The sequence below is a fragment of the Phymastichus coffea genome, unplaced genomic scaffold (genome assembly GCF_024137745.1).
Source record: "Phymastichus coffea isolate CEN01 unplaced genomic scaffold, Cenicafe_Pcof_1.1 PCOF00048, whole genome shotgun sequence".
In the NCBI taxonomy this organism is placed as follows: domain Eukaryota; kingdom Metazoa; phylum Arthropoda; class Insecta; order Hymenoptera; family Eulophidae; genus Phymastichus; species Phymastichus coffea.
Window position 1 is genome coordinate 1,620,347 of NW_026706859.1, and position 19,413 is coordinate 1,639,759.

General features: G+C 49.1%; 1 protein-coding gene and 1 long non-coding RNA gene across 3 annotated transcripts in view; one reads left to right on the forward strand and one right to left on the reverse strand.

Moving 5' to 3' along the window:
• The window catches only part of LOC131665220 (UPF0489 protein C5orf22 homolog), a 349,516-nt gene that overhangs the window by 236,848 nt on the left and 93,255 nt on the right, over positions 1-19,413 (forward strand). The gene's annotated exons all lie outside the window — the stretch shown is intronic.
• Positions 15,767-19,413, reverse strand: part of LOC131665221 (uncharacterized) — a 55,533-nt gene continuing 51,886 nt past the window's right edge. For both annotated transcript variants that reach the window (XR_009302007.1, XR_009302006.1), the window contains one exon: positions 15,767-15,906. This is a non-coding gene — a long non-coding RNA (uncharacterized LOC131665221). The remainder of the gene's footprint in view (positions 15,907-19,413) is intronic.

The window sequence follows — 19,413 nt, forward strand, 5'->3', positions numbered from 1 at the left end:
TGTTTTTCGTATCCTCGTATCCTTTTCCCTGTATTTACGCGCCTCGCTCTGCCTATACCTATTTTTTGCGGCGCTATGGCCACTGCCCTTCCTCCTCGTTTTTTTCCTTTTCCTCAACAAATAATTAAGCAATTTACATTTCCACTCGACGCCCGGCAGCGAGAATAAATAACGCTGCTGCCTGCCTCCTCGCTGCCATGTCATTATTTTTACTTTCTGCCAGCGCCAAATTATCGCCCTTACGCGGACAAGCTCGCCAATCAGCGCGCCTTTTGTTTCTCGGGACGCCGCCTGCATTTGATTGAAAGCCCTGCCTCTATCTGTGCCCAGGGCCTACATCGCGCTCCTGTCGGAAAATCAGCAGCACCGCACGGCGCTCCGCAAACTTCCCCGCGGAAAGATGCCAAGTTGCGCCCTTACCCGCGTGCATTCAATCCAAAAAAAGAAGGCCTGAAAGTCGTCGCTAACCTCGTTACCGGGGACGCTCGCCGCTCCAGGCCTCCTCAATGGAAAGAGCAAAAAGAGCCGATCGCGAAAAATTGGCGCGCCGCCGCGGAAAAATAACTTCCGCTCGTTCGGCCGCGCGCAATATATAGGCCGGCCGGAGGCTGAAAACCGAGCAAGAGCCCGCCTGTTGGCATTGAAAGAGCGAAACTGTTGCGATCCGTAGATTTGTAGCCGCAGCTCACGCGCCCGCGCGAGCGCGAATCGCATAACTCATCGTCCACTCGACGTCCCTATCAAAGCTCTATTATTGGCCCTCGAAGCGATGCAATTTTCAAGCGTTGTTGATCTAAAGTCGAGAGAAGGAGAAGAGCCGCGAAAGGAGAAAAAGAAAAGGAGAAAAAACGAGAAGGAAAACATAGGATGCGCGCAGCAGCGGCTGCTTCCAATCAAAGTAAAAGCCATCGATTCGTGCGCCGGGCAAAAATATCGCGCGGCCCGGCATGAATTCATTAATAAACAATTTGCAAGCTGCGGGAGCAAGTTTAAAGGGCGAGTATAAATCTCATTGAGAAAGTTGGCCGCGCCAACAGCAAAAACAGAGCTCCGTAACGCTAACCGAGTCTGCTGCCGCTGCAGTCTTCTCCTCGGTCGGCGAAACTTCAAACTTATAAAGAAATTAGCTTGAATTTTACGGTTGAACTTGCGATGTTGAGCGCGCGCTCAGGCAGAACGCGAAGGATTAACTTTATTATTTGGCTCTGGTTTTTTGTTCTCTTCTCGGCCGCGAAGAGACGACGGGAGCGATGCCCGACTTGGCGGCCACTGAGACTGCGTACACGCAAGGCAAGGGATGCAGATAAATCAAGTGGAAGGGTTGCTGGACCATGCACAGCGACTCCGAGGGAGCAAAAAGACGAGTCGAGAGAGCGAGAGAGCAAGTGGCCTTGGCGAGCGAACGAGCGAGCGAGCGAAGGAGAAAGAGCGCGAGACCGGTCCCGAAAAAAGGGCAGTAAAGATAGTCACGGCAAGGTGGATGGTAAGTGGTGGTTGTCGAGGATAGAGAGGGAAAAAAGCAGAGCACGAACAAACGAAGGAACGGACGGACAGGCGAACGGACGAGCGAGTCGGAGGAAGGAGAGGAGCAAGAGCAGAGCAGTGCGCGCCGGCAGAGCTGTGCGCGAGAGAGCCGCTGCCTCGAAGCGAACGGCAGCATGACGACTAAAGATATCAATCAACGGTCGCATTGTGCCGCGGGGATAATTTGACACGCGGCTGAAAGGCCCCGGCCCCGGCCCCGGCCACGGATCTCCAATTCCATACGATCGCCCGCGCGCATAATGGCCGCGCGCGCACCCAAGCCCCCGAAGAGAGCCCGCCGCACGGGGCACCTAGGCGCAAGTAACTCCCACTCGATATCTTTTCACCGCGGAGACCGAGACGGAGAGACGGAGAGACGGAGAGAAAGAGGGCCCCGAAGGGCCCAGCCTCCCGCCTACGCCGACGCCGACGCCGCCTGATGACGTCGACTTTTCAAATTTATACCCGCCCGCTAAGAGCCGCGCCGGCGCACGCCGACTCCCCGGCGCAGCCCTGCGCAGCCCGCGATTATTTATCGATAACCGAAATAACAAATGCGCTGTCGCGTGGGAACTCTCTACCGACCAACATTTATCCTCGCGCTCAATTTTGTCCGAGCTGCCCACCGGCCCAGCCTCCCTTCTTCCTGCCTTCTCTCCATAGCCAAGCCTTTTTCTTCTCCCATTCCATGCTCGAGCGGCTTTTCTTCCTGTTTTTTCTTCTGCCCCCTCTCGTCCCCCCTTTTTTTCCTTTCGATGTACATTTCTCTCGCGACGAAAAACTTTCCAGTCATCCTACGGACTAATGCTACTGCCAACATACGATTTTCAATATTTTAGTAGCAAATATACATTTGGTGTGATTGCACGCCAGCTCGGTAATTCGCTTTACTGTTTGAATCTAGTATTAAAAGTTCGACCGCAAGCTTTTAAAGTACCGCAAACTGCACTCGAGTGTACCTAAGAAAATCTCATGTATTATTCGGAAATTTAAAGATTCTGTAGAACAATTACCCTCTCATTATTCATCGATTTGAAAGTGTATCATAATGACTTCATTTAAAAGTGACGTGTACGCAGTCTGGAAAACAGCGCGAATTGACGACAAGATTAACGTAGCGCAGACAATACTAGGATGGAACATGCGAGTTGCACGAGCTGTAAAAGACCGGTGATTTCGGTCCATTTGTTATTTTTCCAAACGGAAAACTGGCCGTTTTTGCCGCGAGTGCTGCACTAGACTTGGTTAGAGGAATTCGCGTACGTGATCCTCGTGCAAAACAGCAAAAACTGGCGCGGGATACAGACGAAAGAGCTCGCACAATGCAAGCGCAGTCGCTTACCGTCGGGGAGCGAGCGAACTAGTCGGCACTGTGTGTACGCACTTCCAGCGGACGTGTACTTTCTCTTTTGCCAGTTGGCTATGAAACGATTTCGATCGCTAGAGAGAAAAAACAAAAGAAAAAAAAGGGCACGAACCGCAGGCAGCGGCAGTAACTATAACTCTTCGGTATGGATTTCAGCTGATTCGCTGTGTTTTTGCCTTTTTTTCTTTTCTTTTTAACGATTCCGATGGAGATAGAACACTTGCTGGCCTTTCCGCGCTCCGCTCACTCAGCCAGCCTTTAGCTGACGTTAAAATATTAGCCGACTATTCGACTCTAACGACTCGATCGCGTGCGATTACCATTGGCTCACTTTCCGAATACGTCACTTCGCTTACGTTTTCGTTCGTTTTTGTAACCGGCTAACTAGAGTATCGCTTGCAACCGATTTCAAAACTATCTTTATGGAAAAGTTCAATATATAGCGAGTTGGTCTTTTGGTCGAGATATGACTTTAATAGAAATGAAAAGTTGATTGACTTGATTTAATTTGGCGTGACAAGCTATTATGACACGAGCTTTCGGCTCATTAGCCGGCCAGTGAAAAGAAATTAGTGGGGCTCCACTCGAGCGAACAATGCGCCGAGTTTGTAAAAGGCAACCAGATTTTCTCACCTCTGTGTGTTATGACAAAGCCTAATTCTAATCCGGTTTAGAGAAGTCCGCTTGTATTATGGCGTGGACGCGCGCGCGCGCACGCTACGAGGCAGGTATATTTGTAATGCGATTTTCCCCAACTTTTCAGTCCTTTTCAGGCCGGCCGAGAGACGCGCGCCTCATTGACATTTTCCCCGTGCGTCTGTGTTCGCTAAGAGAGACGAGAGCGAGAGAGAGAGAGAGAGAGAGTCCCTTTGAGCCGGAGGCAAGAGACACGAGCGTGAGCTGAATGGGGCTCTCTTCTGTGGGCTTTTTTTTCTGCTTTCAGAAGCACGCAGAGCACTCGCACAATGAGGATCGATCCGAGGAGAGTTGCGCTGCAACTACCTGTTCGTGGCCGCGGCACGCGCTGCCCTTTCACTCGCCCATTCTCCGAGCAGAGAGCCAGCCGTATTTTCCCGTGCCTACGGTGCAGAGCCGCTTACCTGAAAAGAGTGCTATTTACGCCAAGTTTAGGAACGCGCGCGCTTACTCTCTTGCGCGAGAGCGCGATGGATGAATGACGATTGTTCGCTGCGGTTCGTTGCTCGACGGAGACAAGTGTCTTCCTGGCTCTAGCTGGCATTGTCGCGCTGCTGAAAAGGCCTTTGAGGGCGCACAAGAGCCTCGGGGAAGGGACAGAACTCTGCCGCGGGAAAAAGCGCACGCGCGCCGCGCCGCGCCACGGACCATTGTATTTTCCATCAACCTGTCGATCGCGCCTCTATATAGCGTAGTCGACAGCTGATCGACGACTTTTTTCTCGATTGACTAATTTCGATCGACACGCCAGATATACGGTCCGAGAGCGGCCCGCAAAAAGTCCAACAGCTAGCCCGTGAGCGTATGATAATGAAGCCGACGACAGATTCTATTGAGGCGCGAGCGAACGAACGAGCGAAGCGGGCCAGAGGAAGAGAGAGAGAGAGAGAGAGAGAGAGAGAGAGAGAGTGCGCGCGCGAGCCCAGTCACGAAATAATCAGCATCATCAATCACAACTCCAAAGGCGCACGGCAGACACACGGACGATGCAGCTCGGAGCTGCGAGGCTAATGCGGCAGAGAGGATAAGGAGGCACGAGGGAAAAGACTGATGTTCAACACGATGCCGAACATCGCGCTTTAAATCGACTGGCAGAACGACTTAACAGGCTACGTTTCTTCTTTTCTTTCATTTTCGCTATCGAGTGCTTTGCTTGCTTGTTTGTCTTTCTCTTACCTTTGGATTGTCCGGCGGGGCTGCGCCTTCGACGGCCAAGCGTACACGTCTCGCGCGCGGAGACGTCGATCGGTCGACAAAGTCAAATCATGCAATTCGATCACAATTCGGACGTCTCGCACAGCATCGTCGTCGCTCGACTTCACTTCGCGCACTCGACGATCCGCAGCGGCGACCGGAGAAGCGCACCCGGCCGTGCCGGAGTGGAGCTTCTCGAGCACGCCCGGCCGGAGTGGCTGCTGCGTCTCTCGCTGGCTTTCTTGGGACAGCGTCGACGCGGCGGCGAGCGAGCCAGCGAAGGACTTCCTTCCACGTACGATCGTTGCACTTTTAAGGCAGCGCGGATTGGTGCTCGCACTGTCTTGCGATTCGAGGAAAGAAGCCTCGCTCCCTCTGCTAGGCGAGCGCGCGCACGCGTCTTCTACTCCGAGTCGTCCGCCTCGCCGTCCCGGGCGCGGTGCGCAGAGGGCAGAGAAGAGGACGGCGCTCCCCGAGAAGACGGATAGCAGCCGCTCGTCCCGAGGCGCCGTGACGTTCTGCGTTGCGGTAGCTTTGCCGCTGGCGGCTTCCGCTCGTACGCCCGCTCCCACCATGCCCGCCGCCGCAGCGCCGCTTTATCGCCGGACAGCCAGCGAGCATATCTGCGCGCACGCGCCCCCCACCAGCGCGCCGAGCCGTGCAGTCCGCGGCGCGCAAAAGCCACCCCCCTTCGCGGCCCGCCGCGCGGTGGCGCCAGCTCTCCGTCCGCGCGCCGCGGCTCGCACGGGGTGAGTCTTCCCCTGCGCCCCCGCCCGCGCCGTCGCCCGACGCCCGACGCCGCGCTACTCCCACGTACCGAGCAGCTGCGCCTCCTTCCGCCGATGCAGAAGTGGGGCTGCAGCGCGCCATCGGATGCCGTCGGGTGGGGATGACACGTCGCAGCGGCGCAGGAGAGAATCGGCACGAGATCGCGGCGATGGGGGGAAAGTGGCGGCGGCGGCGGCGACGGCGGCGGCGGCGACTCGCGCAAGCGCAACCTTCGCTCGGGACGCGCGTATTCGCGGATACTGCCCAGGAGCTGCGTCTACAGCCAGCCTGCTGTCAACAATGCCAGATTTTCTAGTTTCCGAAAATCTCCGCTTTGGTTCGCAACTCAAGCGCACTTTTCCCTACACTTACATCCAACGAACTGCTTCGAGCTCAACAATTTTCATCTTTTAGCACATTCTGAAACTCCGAAGAGCTACAATAACAGCCACGATTACGACTACCTTAATTGTGAATATAACAGCTGTGAAAATGTAGTCTGTTCTTTGTAGATATTTTAGCAATGTCTTTTTATTCAATTTATTTTACCTGAGTATGAATACGCAGAATAATCAGGAATATTGCATGTTCTATAGAGTTAAGAGCCAAATTTACAGTCATCAATTGATTTCATTTTTCAAGATTGATGGCCATGATCGAACGATATCTTACAACTCAAGTCGTCATCGAATTCAATCGTGTTTAGTCTTAACATTTACATTGAATGATATATGAATTTCATAAAATATTATTACTTGTTTCCAAATTCAATTGATAGTTCTTTCTAGGGGATAAATTATATAATATTATAGTTAATTTTTGAGAAGAAAACTATATCTGATTGGCAATAATTAAATATATATTCAAAGATCCCGGTAAATTTTATTTGTTACCTAATATTTCAATTACCAATTATTATTATAATATTTTTGAAATGTTTTTCTATGCATTCATAGTCTGTAAAGTGCTAATTTTAGATAGTCAAAATTATTTATAATTTTTTTAATAACTTTGAATAAAGCTGTCTGATTATATAGCCACGTGTATAACTAAAATGCTTATTTTAATTCTTTTTCCCAATTTCGCCTGATATTTTATTGTGTTACGTGTACTCTTGCCATGCAAGATATAGACTTTAAAAATCTTTTTTCAATACGAACAAGATTTTCTTTTGAAACCGACGTTTTATCTTTGAAAATTGTTGGTGCTGAGAATAAGTACAAGAGTTGCCTATTGAACACAAGGGGAAAAAATGTTTGAGTGAAAAATACGATGAAATAATTTGAAGCAGCAAACGTTGTCAATATTTTTGTGACAAACTCGACAACCTGAAAACTCGACTGGGTTTATTTTCTTAGCTATACACGACTGATATGAAATGTCATCGAAAGTTATCTTATCAATTTCTTCATCCCTGAGAGGGTATTTGATCGAAAAGTATATTTGTAATAGATATCAGCGAAAGCTCGTCCTTGATAATTCAAAGTGTTTATTTGACTGAAATAACTTTAAGAGAGTGACTACCTGCTAAGTACATTCGTTATCCATAAGCCAATAAGTTCACATTGAGACATATTTATGAAGCGAAAGTATAAACGAGAGTGAAAAGAAAAAAGCCCGAAGAAAAGGTACGCTCCAAATAGCTTGAAAGCCGATTATTTGATTAAATGACATTAACGAGCGTCGCGAGGCATTTGCACGGAAAGTGTTTCGCGATTAAGCGAAAGCCAATTTGGTGCGTCGATCGATTCGATAAATCGAATAAAGGAGGAGCGTGCAACAAGTTAGAGCTGGTTATTATGATCGGTACAACGCAGGGTAATTACAAAATAAGCCAACTCCGTCTCAGTCTGCGTTATTAGCTTAAGTAAACGGGCATAATAAGCAAGTCGACTCACATTACTGCATTTACATGCGGGGGCCGCCGATGGTCGTGCGGTTCTCAATCGCGCTTTCACAACAGCGGTACGTCGTCTGCAACTGCTCTCTGGCTGCCTTTCTGGCTTCGGGCGCGCAAGCCGGCAAGTGACAACAGCGGCAGCGGCAGCGGCAGCGGCAGCAGTAGATAGAAATAGCTCGATATCTCCCGCACGGCACCTACACGTTCTATACACACTCAATCATGTACGCTTGTACCACTAAACGGCAGCGATGATTGCACACGACGCGAGGTACTTGCATCCGACTAAAGTTCAACGCGAAGTCCGTGATGAATCGTCATTAATCCAGATTCTCGTTTGCTCTTTCGCTTTTTTTGTCGTCTGCTGCTCGCGAGCGAGTTGGTCCGTGGTGCGGCACGCGTACAACTGACTCTGTCGGTTGTCGGTCGGCACGAGACTCGCGCGGCTCCCCGTTGGCACTTTGCCGAACTGAAGCTTTCTCCGTTTCGCGCGCGCGCTCTCTCTCACTCTCTCTCTCTCTCTCTCTCTCTCTCTCTCTCTCTCTCTCTCTCTCTCTCTCTCTCTCTCTCTCTCTCTCTCTCTCTCTCTCTCTCTCTTTCTCCGTCGACCGCGAGAGCATTCCTGTGTGAGCGGCGGCGTAGGGGCGTCATCCCCCTCTAAGACTTGCGAATTCCAGGATCCTCGGGCACGATAAGGCGCCTCACGGTTCGCGCTGGCGCTCCACCCCGCACTCGCAGCCGCGCTTTTTTTCGTAACTCCGCCTCGACTCGCGAGAAAAACGCACGCTCCCGACACCCCACTTCTTCTTTCGCGCTGCCGCGCCAGTCTCCGCCCAGGCCAACGCGCGCGACCGACTCGACTCCCACCCTGGACATCCCCCTCCGGCGCCGCCGCCACTCTTTTTTCTGCTGCCGTTGCTGCCTTTTCCCTTTTTATGCTTTTGTTTGTTTTTTTTTTTTTTCATTTGCAACTCGCGCCCCCACCGCCACGCACTGCACGCCACAGCACTTTTGCCAAGGACGCTCGCTCGCTCTCTGCCGCCGTCGTCTGTTTACTGCTTTTGCCGACACCGACGGCTAAGAGGCGACGTGTGCGTGTGCCACCCGTACGCGCGTGTTTGCGCATACGTGTAGCGCCGGCTTGGCAGATTTGGCAGATAAGGGGAGCGTCGCGACGCTTGCGGACGTCGGGAACTCGCGCCATCTGCGTCGCGACGTCGGCCGCCGGTACACCAGAGAGCTGACGCGACGTTTTTCCGACGAATAGATGGCACTGCGCGTCGCTATCTCGTGCTCTTTTTGCACGCGCAATTTTTCGCGAGAGATTTCTCACGTACTTAGCTTTATAGGCCAACCACTTTTTTATTTTCTCTCTTCGCGATATGTGGTTTTTCTATAATATTGCTTCTACTTCAACGTTAATGCTGATATTTGAATTTCACTAAATCGCAAACATCAACTAACTGGTGATTTCTCGTGAGTGATCGTTGCAACTGGCATTCCAAGTAGCTTCATCGAAAATACCTAATGTTTTATTCAAGAGTAATCTTCCGTTGTAATATTACTCTGGTCGTCAAATTGCAACTGGACGAAACCCTCGAAGACGAAAACGTCTGACCGCTTTCGGCTATTACTACTTAACAGTTTTATGTACCATAACGGAACTAAGTATGCGCAATGCTCTTCGGCTACATACCTAGCTCGTGATTGCTGAATTCGTCGTTACCGACGAAGCATCCCTCATCCCTTCATCTTTTTTTCTATGCCTTCTTGCATGCTGGCGACACCTGGAAGGCATGCTGTATAAGGGAGATAGGCTAGCTTACCCCATTGACTTTCGTACCCTAGCATCACGCCAGTACATTTCTGCTTTTTCAGACCTACGCAAACATCAACGAAAGAAAAGTTCTTTGAACGAGTATTATAAAGCCATCGTCTATTATAAGGTTATTAATTATATAAATAACACGTTAAGAGTGAAAAAATGTTATATACATTTTGGAATATTTATTTGCTTCTTCATCAGTCTTTGTTGAAATGTTTTAGGTACATACAAAATATAATTCATTCGTTAATGCTACTTAACGGAGGATGTAAAATCATTTTTGAGTAAAAACAATCATCATCGAGACATTAATGTAGGATTGGGCAAAACGATTATTGAAAATCGTGAGATTATATTTAAGTAGAAAATTGGACTGCTTTTTAGACGGGTGGAAAAACACTTGGAATTTAATCGAACCCTCGCACCCCACGGCGTGTCGAAGTTAACGAATATTGGCAAGGATTAGGAGTCGATCGATGGCGGTGATTGATAACCCATCGACTAGCTCTTCAACCATTTCCTTAATAGGATATTTTGGGAGAGAAAAAAAAAGCAAAGTTTTATTTACTAACAGCAAATGTAGTATACGTCTAACTGATTCATTTGTATATTGAAGAAGGATGTAAGTGAAAAAGAACTATTTTAATTCTGACAACCCAAGAAATTCGACCGACATTCAATTAAAAGCGCAGCATATCATTAAAATGAATTATTGTGCACGGGGAATTGAAATTCGAGGTGTTGTACTAGTGCTAGAAATCTAAAATGAAACCGATAAAAAGGGACGTAAAATAGTTAAGAGACATGAAAAAAAGACAGTAAAGTCGACGGGCGCTTTTACCTATATCCGCGTTTAAGCAGCAGTGGGAGCGCTCGCGTACGAACGAGCGAGGAAGAAATGATCAAATTGCAGCACGCGCGAGGGCGAGAGTCGCGTGCGTAAAGTTGCGCGTAACCGTCGATGTAACAGAGTCATAAAAATCGCGGCGTAAAAAGAGGTGGTGCGGAGGGCGGAGGCCAAAAGAAAAAGAAAAAAAGGAGCACCTCGCTTCCGCAGAAATTACATTCCCCGAAAGCCACGAGCGAGCTGAACGGTGAAAATGGATTAATCGACGCGCAGCTCGCTTTCCGTCTGCAGTCGTATGCCGCGCCGCGCATGCACGCGCAGAGCAGCAAAGCGTGCACGGCGGCGGCAGCAGGTGCGCGCCGGCTCTCGGCCGCTCGTCGCTATTACGGGCGGCAGGTCGGCTCTGATGCGCGGCTGTCGATATCGCGCTCTGTACACGAGTCCAAGGGGCTTTCTCGGCAGGCGCGAGCCCAGAGGAGGCAGCGATTTGTTCGGGTCCGCAGAGCTGGCCGGCAAGACACAGGGCACCTGTTGATTCGCGAGCGCTCGCGCGCGGAGACGTGCGTCGTTTGGCCGCCGTGCGAGCGGGAAGGACTCGTCGAGCCGCCTGGCGCGCGCCGTCTCCGAGCCGCAGCCTGCTCCGCGGTGCCTCGAAAAAAACCGGCTCGAGTCGGCGTTTTTTCGGAGAGCGCCCGCGGCTCTCTGCCTCTCCGCGATGCTATCTACGCCCGAGAAAGGACTCTCGGGCCCGGCCTTACGTACATCTCGGCAGCGCCGATCGCGAGCGGTGCGGCGCAAGTAGCCTTCGCGCACAGGTGCGATAACTCCTTTTTCCAGTGCGGCCCACGCCTCCGCGCCGAGCTCCAGCTAGCTCCCCCCTTCCGCGCGCTCCTCTGCCGCGCGCACCCAATTGTTGCGCAATCGAACCTCCCGGAGCGGCTCTTAGCCGAGTGGCTGCGCCCGCGCGAGCGGCGACCAATTTTCCCGAGCCACGGCCAAGATTTACGAACGTGGCATAACGAGCCGACGTCCCGATTCTCCACGCTCTCGCACGTAAACGCACTGGGCCTTCCCGGAATCTGTTGCTTCGAGTGCATCTCCTCGCGCGACGTCGCGCGTCCTCTCTGAGCTCGCGCACATCTGTCTTCCGCCTGCGTACTTTACGAGCCGCTTGTATTTTTACACCGCGCTTCTTCGCCGGCGGTTTACATGCCCGCGTTATGCGCGTCCTGTGCGCCGCTTTTCCACAAAAGTTTATTTTCGGAACGAGCGTGCGCTCGATATTTTACAAAGCTCGCGTTTATTACGCTAACCTTCGTGTGCGCAGTTGCGTTCGAATGATATTTAGGAAGCCGAGGCCAACGGACAAACCGAGAAAAGAAGCCGAGATAAAATCCAGCGTTGTCGGAGAGTCGCGCATCGCGTAGGCCGCGTAATCTACTCCGATAGCTGCGTGCGAGCCGCCTACGAGAGGAACGCGAGTCGTAAAAAGAGGAAGAACGAGGGGAAAAGTAAAAAGGGACGATTGACCAATCGATTGAATGTGTCCGTTAGAGCCAAGCGTGCGAGCGAGCGAGCGTGAAAGATCTGTCTCGATCTCGGAGAGTGGAAAGCCGCTAGAGAGCCCGGCGTCCCTCCTCGACCAACTTCCAACTTATCGCTCCTCTGCGGGCGTTACGATTCCTTTCTTCTATTCCCGAAAAGGACTGGAGAACTCGAGAAGCTGAAGCGCCACGGTTTGACGTTGCGCTCTCGCGTGCTCGCCTCGTTTCTCTGGCCGTGCCGTGGCATTGTGTGTGTTGCTTTTCCTCCTCTTCTCTCGAATCTTCTCTTCTGTAAAAATGTCGACTGGCCAATCTTCTTCGTGTAGACTTTTTACTCCATACAGAATTCGTAAGTGATTGTTCGGAATGAGAAATGGTTGGCCGGTGAACAGGCGATGCCCACGAGCTCGTACAATATATATAGTTTTCAAATGTGGGACAAAAACAGTCTTGTGACATTCGGAGCGCAACGGAGCAAAAAATCAGTCAGCATAGTCTTTGTTCTGGCGCAACCGGAAAAGATGTATGCGTCAGCGCGCTTATACATACTAGGCGCAATCGCGCTGCATACAAACGGCTCGGATGTATAAAAGTCGCGCACAAAGATGCGCTGTCGTAATGTATACGGCGCGTACGTAAACGCCGACGCGATAGCAGACGATAAATTCGTCTATGGCTAGGCAACTTTGCATTTTTACATTGTTCATAAGCTTTTCCGCAAACCTGTATTTTCATCTCTTTCCGTGTGAACTTTGACCGAGCTTCGCTCGTTTTAGCGCCCGAAGCCTCTGATGATATAAACATGGAAATGAATTGTAGTACAAATGGCAAAAAGCTCGTGGCTAAAGGAGTGGACGAATCTGCCCATCGGAGTGGAGTATGAGGCAAGAAAAAGAAGATGGAAGAGGGAAGAGGGAAGAGGGAAGAGGGAAGAGGGAAGAGGCGCGCTAGGTGCTCGCTCGGTTTCCAGCCTCGAGCAACTTCCGCGACTTATGCGAATCGAGCGCCGTAAAAACGGCGCGGAATACGAAACGCCGTCGTCCACGGCATGCGAAATAAGCGACGACGTCGAAAGAGAGAGAAAATGCCTGCGGTAGTCCGCGTACCGAACGACTGCAGGCGACGAACGAGGCAGAAATACAGGCAAGCGCAATGAAGGGAAAAAAAGGCGGAGGAAGAAGGGAGCAGAAAAGAAAGAATGCAGCGCGAGCGGTAGCGGCGACGGCGGCCTCCTTGCGCGGACTAACAATACGTCAAAATAACGCCAAACATTCACTGAAATTCTCTCGGCTCGCGTGCTGAATCGCAATTTGTCTTCTGTAACGAGAACGCTCATTGAAAAACCATAAATAACCGCGTCGACTTTTCCTCTCCGCGCAAGTCCTTGCAACCATATTCCAGTCCATTGCCGCGCGCGCACACACATAACCGCATCGGCTTAGAAAGTGCCTCGCGCACCGGAGTTTATTTCCTGCTCTTGCCGTTTGCTCACTTCATTTTCGACTTCATTACAGCTCGCTGCTAATTGAACCGTTTACTGCCTTGTACCGAATACGCTCAAGCCAGCGAGTCGTAAGAAATTTAACGTTGCCACAACGACTTTATAGCTTTTAGCCAGTGATTGCTTAATAATACTACTGTCAATTTTTCGCGTGCAGGATAGCCAAGTTGACATGGAAACGATAACAAAAAATATATATGTGTATGTATCCGCGTGTATGGTTGAGTTGAGAAAAATCTACTTGCACAGGACCTGGAAACAAGTGCAACGAATTACTTTTTCGAGGCATTTCCCGAGGTATAATACAAACCAAGATCCGCATCGTGTGAGTTTACATGGCACTGGAGAGGAAAAAGGTACATGAGACTGTATCTATTTCTATCCCGTGTCCCGAGGCACCAATGCGTATTGCTTGGAGGGGAAAATCATTGTTAGGGGGACCGAAGCTCGAAAATAAGGCGATGGCCTTTTGTAAATCCTACGTTGCCGGACAGGTGGCCAGTAAAGAGGGAAAGTTATGGACTTTTACTAGGAAAGGTGCGCGAGCGGGCGAGGGGTATGGATCGAGCCGATATCCAGGCATTCACCTTGAAATTTAAGAAGCTTAAAATGCATCGGCTGCAGACACACGCGTGCACGCGCGCGCGCGCACACACACACACACACACACACCACACACATAAACATTCAGCTCGTGATATCTAGGCTCTGCTGGCTGTTTGCACGCGGGAAAGAAAGAACGAAAGAAAGGTGAAAGAGAAGTCGGGGAGAAAGAGTCCGTGACTAAGGCCCCAGAGGATCGTAGATATTCAAGATACCGGAGGTATGGTGTTACTGACTCGCAGGCTTAGCAGGTGGATATGAGCACCTTTGCCGCATCGCCAACCCGCGTATCCAGACGTATTTCTTGTAGGCAATGGGACAGGGGTCTTCGATGGACGTGCTCTTTTGAATGCCTCCTTATTATATTTGAACGTTATCACCGACGTATTTCAGAAGCTGGAGATGCCGTCACATCTCCAGAAATCACCCGTCAGTCCCATCAATCTTTTGGGATTATCGAAACTCTCCTTCGATAATCGAAAATCGAGAAGCGAAGTCCACAGGTAAGCGCGAGGTTTAACTCGCCGTTTTTCTCCCAAGTGCTGGACCGCAGCGGGAAACGTATGAGAATAGAGCGTTATGCTTTCACTAACCGTTCGGCCGACAGCTCACTGGCGAGAAATCAATCGGCTGGTCGCGTCACCAGTTGATTAAGTGCTCGGAAGCCCCTTCTCGAAAAAGGCCGCGTCGATAAAGGAGATGATCCGACTAAAAGCGGCGTTTTCAGCGAAGCCTAAATATAAGCGCACGTGACACCGGGTGCCCGTATAATCTCCCCAGGGCCGCGTGGCAAGATCGATGGCTCATTTTCAATAATTAGCTGTAGCTAGCTGTGCGCGCTGCGAGCGGCGCGGAGCGCGCGAGAAAGGGCGGTTTATTAGCATAATCGCATTACCGAGTGCATTCTAAAAGCGGCGCGTAGGCCAGTTTGGAGAATGGCATTCCGCGGTTGGGAAGGACGACGTGTCGCTTTATACGTAAATACTGGTATGCGCGCAAGACAAATAGCGCAGGCGCGCAGGCGCGCGGCCGAAGGAGATGAAGTGAAAAGTGCGCGCGTGTTGGTTGTGCGCGGAGGAAAGTCCGCGTGTCACTCGAGTCGTGTAGGCCTGGCAGCCCGTCAAGAGCTGTACTGCCTTAATATGCCATTGCGACAGCCGACTCGCGTGAGCCGCTAAGTGTTGGCTTTGCGCATTAGCCTCGCCGCGATCGTATAGAAATTCAGGACCCCCTGCTTTTCTCGCTCTTTCTTCTGTTTCTGTTTTTTCGCGCTCCGGCACATTACACACGCGAGGCGTGAAGCAACCTCTTGCTCGCTCACGCGCTTGCGACCATTATTATTGCATTTTTATAATTGCTTATAACTCTCGCGCGACGCGAGAAGTGGCTCTGCGATCGCATCTTTTATGGCGTCCTGCAGGCCGACTATTTATTGTCGAGATTGCTGATTGTTATATACCTCATATTCGATGGATTTGCATAAAAGGCCGTGCAGCGATTATAATAAGCTTGCCAGCTTCTTTTCTGTTTCAGAGACAACGGCTCTTGAAAAACTTTTAAACCGCATTTTAGTATTAATTTTCTATATTGAACATTCATTGTGACTGATTTCTGAGAACATTTTTTGAAATAATTGTGTGCTTATAATTGTGCCTTTCAAAACCTTCAAAAAATAACAAAACGTGCTCAATTAAGTTTATTTACGAGTAATTGCAACACGATAAACTTTTTCAGAGTTACTAATAAATATTCATTTCTAACGATAGCGTTAATACAATTGGTCAAAGTAACTGTTACAATCACGTAAATAAAGTAATTCGCGATCACTATGAAGTCAGTAGTTAGTTTGCGATACCATACTTTCCAGATATTTTATAAATATGAGATATTTGCAGTACTGTGATTCAATCTTATTAGAGAATAAGCTTTAATCTAACAATCGATGTGAAAGTGTTTTATAATTAAAACCAGTTCCTATTTTTATAAGCCTTACGGGGATAATTAGTTTTCTTTTCAAAGTTCAGAATCTTGATGTCAAAGTTAACAAGTCGTAAAAGTTATGGTTTATTTCGAGATGTCAAGGCCTTTTCTAATCAGTTGGCGATCACGAAACCGCATAGAGAAAGTATCCGGGCAATCTGAAACAATAAAGCGAGCGTGCATATCTCGGAGCGAAATGCATATATAAGCGAAGGTAGCGCATGCAAAAGAACATTCAAGCTAACTGGAATGACACAATTGCGAAAAGAAACTGTGGCTACTTATGTGCCACGAGGACTTTAGAAAGGACTGCGCAGTGCATGTGCAGTGCAAAGACAATCGGCTCGCTCTCTCTCTCTCTCTCTCTCTCTCTCTCTCTCTCTCTCTCTCTCTCTCTCTCTCTCTCTCTCTCTCTGTCTCTTGGTCGCGGTCTCAAAGAAAATAGCCGCCACGGAAGTCGTTGTTCTGCGCGTGTCTCCGTGTGCAGCGGCATCTGGCCACACGTGCACACAAAAAACAAGGAGAGCCATATAGCGAGATGCACTCGATATACACACACATACACATACACGCGGAGAAACGTGGCGCGTGCTCGCGACCAGGAAAGAGAACTGCACTCATGGTATAATATCTACAAGGCTTGAGCTGCGCGTAATCTGATCGCGAATCCTAACGTCCGCCGGCAGTCCAAATTTATGCGGACGACCACTGCTTAGCAATGAGAATTAGTTTGACTGATTTTTATCCCGAGATATCATACTCTAGTTGCAGTTCTCTCTCTCTCTCTCTCTCTCTCTCTCTCTCTCTCTCTCTTTCTTGCGAGCGCTACTCTGCTAGGTTATACCACTTGTGTGCCCACAGCGAACCACGTGCGTATGCATGAGCTGCTGCCGCTGCACCGAACTTTTTTCGAATCTGCATTCCACGTCCGCTCTCGCTTGTACACTCAAGTTGTGTGCATTACACACCGGTTCACTCTCTGTTCTGCCTGAAAACGGCTGTTTCGCTAGCTGACCGCTAGAGCGTTCTATTCAGTGCTGTTCATTAACGTCTAAATTCGAATGACTGATTAGGGAGGACCACGATCGCGATAACGTCGCGATCGCCTACTACTGTCGCGTAAAATGCGGAAATGTGGCCTTTCTCGAAATACAATGCACGCTGTCTGTGTATTGTACCGACACAGATTTATAATCCGACGATAGCCGCATATAAATGAAGTTGTTTGCCGCGACACTTAATCACTTGATTAACTTATTCGATCTGCGTACGTCTGTTATTTGACTTTAGGGGACATTAGTGATCGTGACTTTTCACTTTCACTCCTGACTGATGATGGCTCGCTACGAGTCTGGCTGCAGAGGAAAGGCGGCGTGTGATTTTTATTCACTAACAAGAGAGGCGAAGCTGCGTCGGGACAAGAAACTTTCGTCTGAATACACAAGCGCCAAGCGCTCGGCGCGAGGAATAATGGAAAGCGCCGCTCTTACAAGTAAGCGCAGACAAAGGCTGCAACTAGCCGCGCTAGCGCGTACAAGCTTGGCGAGAGGCTCAATGGGGCTGATTGTCGCTGCGCCGATGAACGCGTGTGGACGCGTGGGCGAGCGAGCCGCGCCAAACAAGTGCGTATAATTGTTTCGAAATGAGCTTTCTTCCGCGCGGGAGCTTCGCGTGGGTCGCGCCGGCGTGAAAGGCATCCACGGGCAGCTTTCGATTCGGTCTTGCTTGCTGTTTCTGGGACACGCGGAGAGCAAAGAGGACGGAAACAGAGACAGAGAATTCTTTCGTCTCGTGGGTATTATGTGTGCACAATCGTGATCTTGGCGGCCGATAAACGACGAGGAAGGATCGCCGGAAACGCGCCGCCGCGGCATCGATGTTTCTATTATTCCCCTTCCTCTCCTCTTTGCCCCAGCACCACTTGAATCGCATTAGCCCGATCGAGTGTCGTGAGGCTTCGTCGTCGTTTTCCTCCGGTTTTCGCCTCGTTGTCGCAGAGCTGCAATAAGCCGCGATTGTCGCGCTCGCACAAAGAAACGTGCGCTTCGTAGAGAGCTCTCTCTCTCTCTCTCTGCCGTTGCATTCTCCTGATTTACAAATGACACTTTCAGCGCGCCCATTCTCTCTTATCAAACATCTTCAAACCCTCTGTGATAAATTTTAGCATTAGACGTTCTATGCGAGCCGTCGATGCATCCACGTTTTTAACTTTACTACTTTTTAACTTTACTTCAAGCGCGCTCTGTGCACTTTCATCTTCTTTTACATTTCTTATCATATTGATTAACATATTTAACGCAAGTCATTTTTTTCAAAGGTCAATTTTTCAATTGTTTTTACAAAACACATATCACAGTGGAAAACCCGTACTAGTAAAACAGTTCCGTGTATTCTAAATTCATGAATTATCATATCGAAAACTGCTACTAACAATCTCTACAGTTCTTTCCAATTATACGATTCAAATTACTATTAAACTTTTATCCTACTCTTTGAATAAAGATTATATTATATTACATTTTTTTAGATCTTACACGTTCAAATATCAGATTATCGATTTGTAATAGAAAATAATCAGAATAATTCCAAAGCATAACAACATCTTGCTTTTATCAAACGACTTATCCACTGGTAGTTTCATAGAATGAGTGTAAAAATAATAATAATGCAGCTGCCGTTTTTTCGTTTTCATTATTTTCAAAATTATTCCTATCAATTATGATAAAATGAGTTTTTATTACTAAAATCTCAACTCGAAACCACATCCACACGCATATTTGCTGCCATAACAGTATATCACGTAACTATATATCAGCCAATTAGATCACGAATAAAATGCTTCAACATGGAATCTAACACTTTTTTATAAGGGGTTACATTACAATGTTTAGCTGTAAACTCGATTTTGACAAATATAAGAAAAATCAAATGTATTATTATATAATTGCATAAATTTTATCCCACGAAATCGTGTACAATGAGCAATTTGAAAATGTGAATTCGCGACAAGGATGGAACTGCCTCATACGTAGCAGCAAGCAGTATCAGCGATAGCACGGAACGTGCGTGTAGTTATAAGAAGATTGCGATCCCTCAACAATGGCGGATTATTAGCATTGGCTCAGACGAGTGCACTTGGTTGATATTGGCCACTTGAATGTCGGCATATTGTGATCGCGCGGATATATTGTTGCGTTACTCGACGCCCGCTTGAGCTTTCTATATATGCGCGTGTCCTTCCTTTTTCCCCGTGTGCCCTCTCGTCATTTTCCATCATTTCTGCTACAATCTCGCATTTTAGTACGGTATTCATATAATATACTCGCTCCCTCGTCTGTCTTTCCTTCCATTCGGCGTTCGACCGATAACACGGCGGTAATATTACACGCGAAAAACCGCTTCCGCTGTGCTGGCTTCCTTATACGTACAGTCAGCGTGCCACTTGTGCGAGCAAATAACCAGTTATCGGAAAACCGATTTTATTTTTGCAAGAGAATGTATAAGCCCGGGCCGCGCTCGTTTGGACGAGCTTTGCATTTTTCAAGCTTTTTTCGCGTGCCCACACTCCCTTTATTCTCTTTCACTTTTCGGAATGCCCACCCTCTGCCGACGAGCAGCAAAAAAATGATTATTTCGCAATGTCGATCATGCATGCGCGAGCCCGA